Raw genomic sequence first — 14,318 nt, forward strand, 5'->3', positions numbered from 1 at the left:
TCCGGAAATTACAAGGCTATACAGGCAAGAAATAATGGTAGTTTGGGTAAGTGTGGAAGCAGTGAAGATGAGAGAGAAGTGGGCACTTTTGAGAGATATTCAGGAGCTTAAATCAATAGGTCTTAATAATGCATTTCAAGTGGGAAAATAAGTATGAGAGAGCTAGTGAACAAGAGAGATATCTCTTTTTCTGACCATGTAAGGGATAGAGTGTGAGTGAAAAAGAAGCACCAAAAGAAGCACTACAATATGACAAGGTTGTTTATTGGGTGGGAAGAGGGAGTAGACTAACTATTATTGCAAAACAGATTGGCCCAAACCTAGTGGCTTAAAATATAAACATTTATTATCTCAGTTTCTATGAATCAGGAATTTGGGAACAGTTGGGTGACTTTGGCTCAGGATGTTGCAGTCAAGATGGTGGTCAGAATTGCTTTCATCTGAAGGCTTCCCTGGAGCTGGAAAATCTATTTACAAACTTTCTCATGTGGCTGTTGGCTGAAGGTCTCACTTTCTTATCACGTGGGCTTCTCCATGAGGGGCCTTACAACCATCTTCCCCAGCATAAGTGGTCCAAGAAAGAGATAGAAAGAAGGAACTGAAGCGCTTTTTATGACCTAGTCTCTGAAGTCACACACTGTCATTTCTCTCTCTCTATTCTACTGAAGTGAGTTGCTAAGTCCAACCCACACTTACAGTAGAATTAGGCTCCACTTTTGAAGGGTGTGTCAAATAATTTGTGGACATATTTTAAACCATCATGGGAGGGAGTGCTAGGTCATGAGCTTAGTTCTTGACATACTAAGTTTGAAGGGCCATCGAGAAACTTGAATCTCAGGTAGATGTAGATATGGATCTGTCCCCCACTGCATCCCATTCCCAAAATATTTGGGCTGGTGATACAAAAATTGTGAATCTTCCAGATTTACATGGTAATGGAATCTTTGGGTGTGATTTCTTAAGAAAAAAGTGTCGAGTAAAATTTTAAAAAAAATGAATAAAGGTTAAGGAATTCTAACAATGTCTGTATAGAGGAAAATGAATTTGCAAAGGAGACAGAGAACAAAACACACACACACACATACACACACACACACATACACAGAGCAGAGGGCAGGCGGCAGGAAGTGGGAGGGGGTAGGGAGGAAAACCAGGAAGTGTTATATCATGAAAGCCAAGCAAATGATACTATGAAAGTACAAGAACCGATTAGGAGCTAATTTGGTGACTGCAAGGCTGGAGGCCAGACTAGAGTAGATGTCTAAATGTGGGCACTGATTACATACATTTTTTTATATTTTTGTTTTGAACTAAATTTAGTCTTACATAAAAGTTACAAAATAATACAGCAGATTTCCATATACCCTTCACCTGGCTTCCCCTATTGTTAACTGCTTATATAACTGCAGCACAATTATTGACTCCAGAAAGTTAACCCTGGTTCAATAATACTAACCGAAGTATAGATCTTATACAAATTTTCCCAATGGTGTTGGCAAGAATACTACAGAAATGATGCCATGATCTTCTCAAGGGCCCTGTTTTGTTGATATGCCTTGTAACTGGTGGTACTAACCTTGATCACCTGGTTAAGGTGGTGTGCTGCTAGATTTTTCTTCTGTAAAGTGACTTTTTTTTCACCTTTGTAATTACCAAACATCTGTAGGAGATACACGGAGACTGTGAAACATCTTGGTTTTCCTCAAACTTTGTCCGACTATTTTTAGCATCAATCAATGGACCTTGTTTACATAAATGGCGTTTGCCTAATTGTACTTTTCTATTTTCTTATCTCCTTCTACATTTATTCATTGAAGTTTTGGTGTAAGAAAGAGCTGTCCCTTTTCCCCAGCTATTTATTTATTCAAATATTTATGTCAATATGACTTAAGGACATTGACTTTATTCTAGTAGTTAAAATCCAATACTGTCATTATTTATTTTCATGCTCAAATATTTCCAACTTTGGTCATTAGGAGATCTTTCAAGTTGTTTTAACTGTCTTTTATGAAAAGTCTCCTTTTTTATTTGAGCGCTTCTTACTTTTTTGCATTCCAAGATGCTCCAAGCTCAGATTTTTTTTTTCCTTCCCCAGACCTGGTATCAAACATTTCTCAGAGAATGGTGTTTAGAAAAGATCTGATCATTAGATGTGCTCATAGCAATTAGAATTTCTATGCTTCTAGAACTTCTCAGTGGATGGAACAGGAAATGCATGTATGTATGCTAATCCACATATACACAAGCATCTGTATTTATCTGTGTGTGTGTATACATGTATATGTATTTGTTTATATACATATATATGCTGTACGTGTATATACATTTACACATACAAACCATGGGTTTATACCAATGACTGATTTCAATTCATTTCCACAAAGTTTGTTTTAGTTTTCCCCCTTTCTTTACCTGTAACTTCTTTCTCCAATGGCAAGCAAGCTGGCTCTCATTTATCCTGCCTGTGCGTTATTAGGAGATCTTTATTTCATTGATTCTGGTGAACTCCTAAAGTTGCTTTAGAATTGTTAAATTCTCATATCTCAGTAAGAAACAAATTAACTGATGAAATGCAGCATTTATGCGCAGTTCTTTTTGCCTGTAGTTGTACAGTATCTAGTTAACATATTATTTACCGAAGTTATTTCTTTTCTTCTCTGTCCTCTTCAGTGCACTTATGTTATTCGTTTGCTATAAAGAATCAAGTTAATTTGCTAATTTTTTTGTCCTATTTTGGATCCCTCATCCCCACCCTGGTTGGCTTATTTATTCTGGTGAAATCTTAAGGTTGTAAGAAACATTAGTATGATTTTGAGAGCCAGAGGTTATGCTCAGAGAAGTAAACTTCTTTCTCACTCCTGTAACCCCAATCTTACTTTTTAAACAAAAATGTTCCCTTCTTTTCACCCATTCTCAATCGCCTCTCCTTTCTAGCGAGTAACCCATTTCCTTAATTTGTGTATCATCCTTCTTTTGTTTCTTTTGCACAAATGAGTAGATACATGTGCTTTTACTTATACGCTCTTCTTGCACATAGAAAGGTAACATACCATACATGTTCTTTTACGCTTTACTTTTTTACTTACCAGCATGCCCTGGAAATCATTTCATATTATCCTATAGTGCTCTTTCTCATTTTTATGGCCATATTAGCTCTTCATTGTGTGGATGTAAGATCGTTTATACAACCACTACTCTATGACTGTACGCTTGGGTCATTTTCAATATTTTGTAGTCACAAACAATACTACAAGGAATAGCCTTCTGCATATATAGTTTTCTATGAATAGAGATTAATTCCTAGCCATGGGATTGTAGGCCAAAAAGCAAGTGCATTTGTAGCTTTGTTACTACATTTTAGCTAAATTTACCTCCAGAGAAAATGAGAGTGCCTGTTTTCCTATAGCTTCACTCCCAGAATGTGTTGTCTTTTTTTTTCTTTTTAACTTTTGCTAGTCTGTGTGGTGAGAAATAACATCTCAGAGTTATTTAAATGTGTATGTCATTTATTAGGAGTAAGCTTGAACATTTTTTCATTTTTTAAGGACCTTTTTTGTGAATCATCTTTGTGTGTCTTATTTTTCATTTCTCTATCAACTTTTTGGTCCTTTTCTTCTCAATTTTAAAAATCATTTCTTTATTGGGCATATTATCTCTTTGTCTGAGCTATCTGTGTTATCTGTGTTTAGCTCAAGCTAACAGTTTGTGTATGGTATGTTTTGTGATGCAAATTTTTAAAAAACAATCGTTCTTTCCTTTTGTTATCTCTGGATTTAGTCACTCATTACAAATCTATTGTTTTAAATCATACCTCTATCCCCAGTCCAAGCTAAATTTTCACACTAAACACTCTGAACCATCCAAAGAAGAAATAGTCTATATTTACTTCTTAGAATCCTTCCCCCACCTTTTCCAGAATAAACTAGAATTACCCCGGTCCCTACACGGAAGATTCATCAGTTTGTTCACTTCTACTTAACCATTTCTCATCTGCTACCTAACCTTGGATTTCTGATCAGATAGATTTCGTGGCTCTGTTTAATATGTGGTTTCATCTGTGACTCAGGGATATACTGCCACCTGGAAGGTCAGAAATCTCTTCGCAATTAATGGCCCCCTACCTACCTAAGAGTTGGCAAACAAGCATTTAACACAAAGTATAGCCCATAGATTCCACTACAACAAAACCTTGGCTTGTGAGCATAATTCTTTCTGTAAACATGCTTGCAATCCAAAGCACTTGTATATCAAAGCGAATCTCCCCGTAAGGAATAATGGAAACTCTGATGATTCCTTCCACAACCCAAAAATATTCATATAAAATGATTAAAATACCATAATATAATACACAATAATAAAGAAAATACCAAATATGAAGAAAAATAAGCAAATTAACCTACACTTATCTTTGAAAAGCTTCGTGGCTGGTGTGAAGGAGACAAGAGAGGAGGGTTATTGTGTAGGACGACACTCACTATCACTAATGTATGATGACTAGCGTACTGTAGTAATAAACTCTTGTCAGATACTGTATTTAATGTACCTGGCAATAAGGCGGCAGAGGAAAGGGTCTGTATCTGCAGGCAGCCTGACCTAGAATGAAGCAGAGCATTCCTAAGCTTACTCTTGCCTGGAAAAGCAAAAGACTGTCCATAGGTGCTCTGAACTGACCAAAAATACAATAGTGTCAGTATGGGCACCTTCCAGCATTCTGAAAAATCACTGATTTCTGCCAAACACTGCAGCCTGAGCCTGAGCACCCGAGCATGGAAGATGATCCTGCAGCTTGAGAGAGAAAGAACCATTGACTCAGTTACGATCATGTGATGTTTGTCTTCGCGTGCTACTCGTATTGCAAGGCAGCGCTCTTTTATCAAGTTAAAATTTATTATAAATGTGTGCTTATCTTGCAGAACACTTGCAGAACAAGTCACTCGAAATCCGAGGTTGTACTATATGTATATAGGCACACGTTTTACAGAAGGCCATAGTGTGAGCACCAGTCAATGAATTCCAGCATGACTGACTCTGCTTGCAAATGAGCTCTGTGCCAGGTGCTATGGGTCCATAAGAGAACTATAACGCATAGCCTCTGTTCTTACGGAACACACAGTTTCCTCCAAATGCTAATGTGAACACAGATCAAAGAGGTAGATTGTAATAGTACATTGTCCATAAACAAGAGCTTGCCTGTAGGTTGCAAAGCACTAACTTGGGGCATAGTGGACATTAATTGAAAGAAAAGAAAAAATCACTCAGGTCTGAAGTCGTGTGGTGAATCTTGAGATGAAACTTGAGGGATGGGTAGGATTCAGATGGGTAATGAAGAAGAGAACATTCACTCATTTCATGAGAATGTACTGAGCTGAGCACCTGCTAGGTGGAAAATATGAGCTCCATCTAAAGTGCAAAAATGAGTGGCGCTTGGGTGGCTCAGCTGGTTGAGCATCCAACTTCAGCTCAGGTCATGATCCCACAGTTTGTGAGTTGAAGCCCTGAGTCGGGCTCTGTGTTGACAGCTCAGAGGCTGAAGCCCGCTTCGGATTCTGTGTTTCCCTCTCTCTGCCTTTCCCCTGCTCCTTCTCTCTTTCTTTTCTCTCTCCCTCTCAGTCTCTCTCTCTCTCTCAAAAATAAAAAAATATTTTCAAATTTTTAAATAAAAAAATAATGTGCAAAAATGTTACAGCCCAGCTTCCTTTTTAAAAAGTATGCACACATCCACATGCCACCAGATTTCTTCCTCATTTTAACATTTTCAAAGTACTTTTTGCTGAGAAATGTTAGATGAGATTTACCCCAAAATATTCTCCCAAATGTTAGAGGCGGTCTGATCTGATGTACTTGCAAAATGTATGGAAAAATCATTCCTTTCCATTTTTTACTCATCAAAGATGCTTTCACGTTTGTTCTCCATCCCATCCCTTTTCCTCCCTTTTAACAATAACCCTGAAGACTGAGTATTATAATCCCCATTTCACTGTTGAAAGAATTTAGATGTGTGAAGCCCAATCACTCTTCAACGGAAAAGATGAGGGGATGATCCAGGGCCTGAGTTGTGAACTCCTGGGTCACGTGAGCTTACCTTTCCTCAGCTGGAGGAGCGGGGTGTGGAACAGAGATGAGTCTAGGGTCTGGACAAGAATTCCCAAGCCCCAGCTATGGTGTCTGTAGACACACTGGCATGGTTGTTCCCACCCACTGTGATGTGAACAAGTCCTAACGGACTTTAGTCCGTTTAGTGCTAACGGTCTCTGCTGCAAACCGCCTCACCAGCTCACGCTGCATTCTGCTCCACGTGGCCATCAGATTGTTCACAGGGTCCACGTAGGAGAAGGCACTTGGCCTGTTGACCTCCAGAAGCATCCCTCACCTCCACACCTGTGCAGAGAAGTCCCCCCCCGCCAAAATGTCGTATTCACCTTACTCCAGGGGCCTTTGATGTAGTAACCGGAGGGTTGGGCACAGCAGCGGGAGGAAAGGTAGGAGAGCAGAAGAGGAAAGAATTTCAAGGAAGAACTTGCCTCTGATGCAGACAGCTTAGGTTAGAGAATTTTGTACTCGAGTAGCAGCAAATGTTATAAAAGAATCACTGGGGAGAGCAAGGTCTCCTAGCCCCTGCTCTGAGCAGAGCTGTGAAAAATGAAGTCGAAAAAGCCACATTTACAGATCATCTAGGGAAGCTGAAATCCAGCAGTAGGATATTAAACACAAAAGAGCTGAAGTTAACATGAAGCGTTATTGGTTTGGGGAGATGGGCTATTTCCCCAAGGTCCATAATTAGAACCGGGAACCTTTTGCATGTAATTAAGAGTAAGAGATTGGTTTAACAACCCCAGCTGAGCGAGTCTGAAACATTTTTTTTCCCAACTGGCATTTGGGATTAGGAATTTTTTTTCCTTGTACTTGTAAAATGTGAGAGTTTCCTGACTATTTAGGAAATTGAGGCTAATTCTACTTCCACAAGCACTTTTGTTGCTAATAATAATAGAATATGTTTTGCATATGTGATGTGAAATCAACAAGGTGCCCTACAGAAGCAAGATGGCCTTTGAGGCACTTCCCCCCCCCCTCAAGGAAGCTGTCACTGAGCAACTGATTAATTACTGTAATAATCATAATTTTTAAAAATTAAAAAAAAAATTCCTCTTCCCATTCATTAAGTACACTGCAGATAGGTGCCAGGGGTAATTATTGTCTAGAAGTACTTCCGAATTATCTTTTCTAATCCAGCTATGCTGACATTTTTGAGAGAAAAAAAGTGTTTTGTCTTTCCTCTTATGAACGAGGTGACATTTGAATATGCAAACAGTGTCACAGTCTGCCCCGTGGATGTTTTTCTGGAGGTATGATTTATGAGGCCAGCCTATTGTATTTGTTATCACATGATGAAAAAGGTCATTAGACAAAAAGAGCTCTACCTACTGGGATCTGTAGCTCATCTTGTGATATTTTAATTGTGCACTTGTGCTGACTTCAAGGCCCACCTCATGGGGTAAATTGTGTGGACAATAGTTTGCCTACACTTTGCCCATACTCTCTACTCTTTGTGGTGTGGTTTGTGCCAACTTTCAGTCACTCCTGGGATAGATTACAGATCGAGGGGGCAGAAGGCCAAGGGGAGAGAGAATCTTAGGCAGCCTCCACGCTCAGTGCGGAACCTGATGCTGGGCTCCATTCCACCACTGTGAGATCATGACCTGAGCCAAAATCAAGAATCTGATGCTTAACTGACTGAGCCACCCCGGGACTCCTAAAACATTTCATTCTAGTAAGTGGGTTTAACTTTCTTCCCCTGAAAATAATTGTTTCTGAAGTATTTCACAGAGTCTAAACTAGAGGTGGTAAGCTGAGCTGTCTGTTGGTGATTCATTGTTAGGGAGACTGACTAGGTGCAGTGCTGTCCCATGGGCTCAGTGGTGTTACATCACTTTATCTTTGAGTTGGAAAGACCTCAGATGACTTCTTCTGTAGCCTTTTCCCCCAATACAACACCCTCCCTAACACTCCCAGAGTGGTAATCTCTGCGTAAACATCTCCAATGACAAGGGATTCATTTCCTTCTCGAAAAGAAGCCCTGTCCATTTTTAGACAGTCCTGAAACTATAATTTTACTTTTCAATGCACTGAAACCTGCCTCCATGTCAGTTTCATCAGTTTTGTCCTAGCTACATCCTCTAGATGGAAGAATCTGTCTCCCATATGGTAACGAAGCCCGAAGAATCAGTCCATGTCTCAGTTCACCCTAACCCTAACTCATCTAACATTGGTTTTGCAACCTCTCTTAATGTCTTAATATGTGGATAATATTTACTGCTTTTTTAACCTCTACAGTAGGCATAATGGACCGGAGTCATATGAGTGTACTTGGTGTTACATATACTTATGTTCTAGATGTAATTCTGCCCCTTTATCTCCAACAAAAGTTTATCAGAAAGCAAAAAAGGGACACTATTATAAAAAATAACCTTGAATACATTTGTGTGTATTATGGGGACTTTAGCTGCAAGTAACAAAAATCCAACAACTTAAACTGGTTTAAACAACAAAAAATATTAAAAGTGGTGTAGGGGTAGGTGGGGACCTCAGGATTGGTGGATGTAGTAGCCCAGTGATTTCCTAAAGGACTCTGGTTCTTTCCAGATCTCTGGCCCTCTACACTGGCAAATTTAATTCCAATTTCTCCCGTACTTACAAAGTAGCAAGCATGGCTATTTGCTTTCTTGACCATGTCTGACAAAAGAGAGACTGGCCTGTCATCTCTCTCAAAGAGCTAAGAAAAAACTCGTCCAACACTTTTTCATGTAGTGCCCTTGACCAGAAATGGCTCACATATGTATCCATAGATCTATCACTGGAAAAACGGATCCCAGAACCAGGCTTAGACTCACCAGAGTCTACCCTAAGAGCTGGGCATGGGTTTTGCCCTGGGTCCCATGAGGATTTGTAACTGGGTAACTGACACCAGGATTTTTTAATAAGAAACCAGCATTAGGTTTATGGACTGCTGTACTGAAAAGCTAAATATTCACAAAGTTCAGCATCTTGTAACTACATGGATTTTTTTGTTTGTTTGTTTATCTCTTGAACTGATTCTTTGTTGGCTTTCATCTCCATTTTTACCCATCGTTGAGTTCCTGGTATGAAATAAGTCTATACACTACCTTCCTAAGACTTCTTTTCCAGCTGGCTTATAGTTAGACTCTGTCAGTATGAAGGACTGGAGGAGACTGGAAGGCAGAATCTATTATGTGCCAATTTCTGTCAGTGTCTATACACAGAAGCATTTGTATATGCAGGTAGGTAGAGACCTCTAGGTTCAGACAGAATGATCCCAATGATAGTAGCAATTGCAAAAGGCTTGCAGCCTCCATAATGTGGCCTCCACAGCCTCTCATTAGTTAGCTGATCTGTTTTTTATGTTCTCTCAATGGGTCCTGAGTAAAAGTTTATGGATGATTTATACACTGTCTATTCTGTCTGTTATATTACTCTATACTTATTAGGATATAACTTAAGGAAGAGGAGTTATTCATCACCTACCATAAAGGAAGGGTCTTTCAGTTAAGGTTTTATTTACAAAAGAGAGGTCTTCACCACTGGAGTAAATCATCTGCAAATCCACATTTATCTTAATTCTTTTTGGTAATGGGAAGACTTTTTTCTCCCAGGGCAGTGAATCTCCAGTTGTGTCCTTCTGCCGAGCCATAATCAATTGTGAGGTGTATAAGTCAGTATCCAACCAGGAAAATGGAAGCTAGTTTGGGTATTTAAAACAGCAAGAATTCAATACAGGCAATTGATCATAAAATTATCGGAATGCTTGAATCCTCAGAGAAGATCTAGCACAAGGCACTTCAGTGCCTTTTCTGAACTAGTTCTGTTGCCTTTAAGCATGAAGGCCCCAGGTGCAGACTGTTCCATCGAAAATCATGTCATGGGGGGCAAGTTTGACATTCATATAGGGTCTTAAGTTAATACAAGTTGGGGGATGTCGATGCTGTAGGGGCCCTGCAAAGTGGAACCAGAGGTCCTAACCACAACGGCTATATTAGAGCATGTTCTAGCAGCCTCGATAACCAGCATGTCAAACTCTGGGTCATACCATCTTTCGTTCTACTCTTCCAGCTCAAGGAGTGATAAGAGTTCCCTGAAATTACCCATCCTTAGGTAATCCTTTTCTCACTCTTTTTGCATCTTTAATTCTCCCAGGAATTTTGTAACAAAGTCCCTGAATTTAAATCCTCTTTCTTAGAAGACTGTAGACTAGCTTCTGCTTTCCTTCCTGGATGCTAACTGGTCCAAACTGACCATTATTCAGTAAGTCACAATGGGATCCACAGCCCTGTAAATCAGTTTCCTTATCACAAAATATGCTTGAAATTTAAGGCTTAAATCTTCTACTTGACAGAAGGTAACAACTTGTAACTTTTGTCTGTATCACTTCAGTTTTGTTTAGGTTAACTTTTGTGTTGTTTGTTGGTAGTGTTTTGTTTGTTTGTTTGTTTGTTGGGTTTTTTTTTTTAGTTGTAAGGAAGAGAAATTCATTAAAACACCTTAAGATAGTAAGCAAGGGATTTGTGCAGTTATATTTATAAATGCAAGCTAGATCTGAAACTGATTCTGTCATTCTATCAGAAGGAAGGTGATCCTCAGAGTCAATTCCTCTCTTTCTTGTTCAAAGGCCACATGACTACTCTGTCACATCTTTTTCTTCTATGCATTTTCTCCCTTTCCTCCTACTGATTTGTTCATTTTTTTATGCAACTCTTTATACTTTCTCTTACCTCATGACTTCTCCGTATTTCTGTTTCTATTTCCTCATAGTTTAGGTTACATCCAACTCCTATAACTCCAACTCTGTTGGATCCCATATTTCTCAATTCAAAATCTGGAGGAAGTAAATCTCATTGGCCCAGCACCTCTCTGTGCCAAGCAACACCAGAGCCCTTTAATTTTGCTGGATACTGGCTGCCCTTGAGTCAGAGTCTACCTGTGGCCCAAGCAACTATACTCAGCAATAGGAGAAGAGGTACTAGTTACATAACCTAAATAAAGCCCAATGGCTCCCCTCTCATTGAGGGGGCAGAAACAATGCTGACATGCCCAAGGTAAGCCTCAAAGCATACACATTACCTGTCATGCCACACACTCACAACCACACAAAACCTAAGTTGAATGTTATGATTTTGTAATTTTTTTTCCTTTAGGGCTGACATGGTGACATGTATAAAACCTTTCTAAAATGGAGGCACATAGCACTTATTGTCTCTGAGCCATTAAGCATGTTAGGTAATGTCCTGGACCTCATGTCTCAGCAAACATGACCTTGATGGCAGGTATTAGAAGACATTAGGCAGTGTGGAATAGTACAAACAAACAAACAAAATGAGTCATGCAAATCTGGGGTTCAAAATAATAAAATATTATTTAAAAAATAATCTTTGTGTAATATATATGCATATATACATATACATACATATGCATATATGTATACATATATATGTATATATATATACTGGAATATTACTCAGCCACAAAAAAGAATGAAATCTTGCCATTTGCAATGATGTGGCTGGAACTAGTGTCTATTATACTAAGTGAAATCAGTCAGTCAGAGAAAGACAAATAGTGTATGATTTCACTCATGTGTAGAGTTGAAGAAACCAAACAAAGGAACATAAGAAAACCAAGAAACAGACTCTTAACTGTAGAGAACGAACTTATGGTTACCAGAGCGGGTGACAGTGGGCTAAGTGAGTGATGCGGATTAAGGAGGGCACATGTTGTAATGAGCACTGGGTGTTGTAGGTAACTTTTGAATCACTAAATTCTATACCTGCAACTACTATTACACTATATGTTAACTAACTGGAATTTGACTTAACCACCCCCCAGATCTTACATGTTAAGCCACCGAAACATATAGCAGTGATATATTGATGTTCGAATCATAATTTAAACAGACATTTAATATAAATAATATAGTTTTATGTTGAGATAATGGTCACGTGTTGAATGAGCATATACAAAGGAACAGCAGCATGCATAGAAGATATGTATATCCTTAAAACCTCTTAAAAGAAGCTCTGCAAAAATAAAACAACTAATGAAATTTATTCAATGTATATTTTTAAAAGTTTCAAGAGATCAAAAGAAATCTAAATGTGCAGGATTGTACATAGTCAATCCAGCCGACCACTTATACCTCTCCTCTGGGTCTTTCCTTCTGCCACTTTGTTATTTCTTTCAGGCTCCTTCCCTTGATCTGTATTTATGTCTACAACTGCCTTCTTTTCTCCTGTCCATTATTAGTTCACTCCGATGTCGCTTCCTCGTAGCCCCTCTAGCCTTCTGGACTGCTTTAGACTTTTCCCCTTATTTTCTTTTCAGTTCAGTTTTTCTGCACTTGGCCCCACCCAGTGGCAGGTTTGTGATACAAAAATATTAGTGGATGACTGAGAGACTGAGAGTCGATCCCATGAATGTGGAGACCGTCCATCTGGCACCAGTTCATGTTGAAGCTACAGCTTCTGGGCTAGGTCAGAGGAGAGCTTTATAAAGACACTGATTGACACTATAAACTTAAAAGTCAAAATTCTATTCAAGGCCTGGACTCCATTTCTTGTGTTGATTTAGGGGAACTTTGTTTTGTTCTTCTCTGTTCTCTCCATTACGATTTCGCTTACATGAATAATTATTTCAAAACTCCACAGTAAAGATCTCTAGGCTATTTTCCACTTCTACCATGCCTCCTTCCCTCAAACTCCAGGCTACTTCTCATTTTTTTAAAATTCTGATTTCTTACCCTGCTCAGAAGAATAAAGGGTCTTTGTTTGTTTTCAATATATTTCTTTGATTTTAATCAATATTTGATTTATTTCTTCTCACTTGCCTTCATCCCTCTCCCTGAACATTGACACATCCTGTTCATTATCTCCTTTTTTTTTCTTTTTAATCTGAAGAGAAAAGGTGGCTGTTTTTGCAAGCAATGTAAATCCAACTTCCTGGTCATTCAATTGAGATCAATTTTCGCCTGGGAGACTGAACATACTACATCCATGAGGCGTGCAACATCTGTCAATAAGAATGAGATCGGCAAACTGTAAAACAGCAAACAGCCAGCTTTATGGACCAATGCCATAGACAGGCCCGCTGGGAGGCCAGGCCTTACCTGCTGCTTCCTCAGTGTTCCTTCCAGGGATGCAGGCTGTTTACATGTTCTGCAGACCCCAGAAATAATTCCCATGATCCAAGCATAAAAATTCATTAAGTAAATAAAACACAATGACTCCTGCCCAGAAAAGGAATTTCATAGGAGTGACTTTGTGTTTTGTCATTTCACATTGTGTCATTCATAGGGTGGCAGGTTAGAGCCAAAGGAAAGAAGGGAAGAAGAATGACCAGTGTATGGACAAGATTTGGGCAAAGAGTTTCTGCATGAAGAGCGGAGCTTGTACAGTGCCCATTGACAGGGTACAGACAAGGGATCAGGCAGACTTGATTTCCGGTGTATGCCCCTTAGAATCCTCTTGCTTGGGGCTCCTTGGACAAGCCACTTGAATAAGAAACAAAGATGAAGCATGTAGAAATATGTGATTATATACAAAGACCTCATTTTCATTGATCTCTTTGCACATTCAGGTATCATTTGTGAGCCTACTATGTGGCAGATACTGTCTTAGACACTAGAGATAAAACAATGAACAAAATAGAGATAATCTCTTCCCTTGTGGGAATTATAGTTGGCCCATGAACAATGTGGGGATTAGAGGCCACTACCCCCTAATCCAACCCCCCATAGTCAAAATCCAAATATAACTTTCCACCCCAAAAAACTGAACTGCTAATAGCCTATTGTTGGCTGGGAGCCTTACCAATACCATGAACATTTGATTAACACATTTTTATATGTATTGTATACTGCCTTATTACAATAAAGTAATTAGAGAAAAGGTTATTAAGAAAATCCTAAGAAAACATACACTCACAGTACTGCTGTATTTATAAAAAAAAATCTGCATGGAAGTGGAGCTATGCCTTTCAAATCTATGTTGTTCAAGAGTCAACTGAATATTCTAGTTAAGAAGACAGATAATACATTTTTAAAAAGCATACAAAGATAGTTTCACACAATGTTCCACAAAAGTGGGAAAAGTAAGAGTAAGTAGAGAATGCCAGGTTTGAAGTGGTTATTTGAGACAAGGTGGTCAAAAGACTCTCCATGGCAGGTGGCACACGTGTAAAGAATGGAGGGAACCAGGCAGTTGTCTAGAGAAAGAGCATTTCATAAATAGTACTAGAAAGGGTGTAAGGCAGAA

General features: G+C 39.0%; 1 long non-coding RNA gene across 1 annotated transcript; it reads right to left on the reverse strand.

Annotated features, from left to right (window-relative positions):
- Positions 1-336: 336 nt before the first annotated feature.
- On the reverse strand, positions 337-6,224 carry LOC144230770 (uncharacterized). Its single transcript, XR_013334863.1, has 3 exons — positions 6,083-6,224; positions 1,577-1,660; positions 337-554 (listed from the first exon to the last, which is right to left on the reverse strand). It is a non-coding gene; the product is annotated as an uncharacterized LOC144230770 (long non-coding RNA).
- Positions 6,225-14,318: the final 8,094 nt, after the last annotated feature.

Source organism: Crocuta crocuta, unplaced genomic scaffold (assembly GCF_008692635.1).
Source record: "Crocuta crocuta isolate KB4526 unplaced genomic scaffold, BGI_CrCroc_1.0 scaffold3, whole genome shotgun sequence".
Lineage (NCBI taxonomy): Eukaryota > Metazoa > Chordata > Mammalia > Carnivora > Hyaenidae > Crocuta > Crocuta crocuta.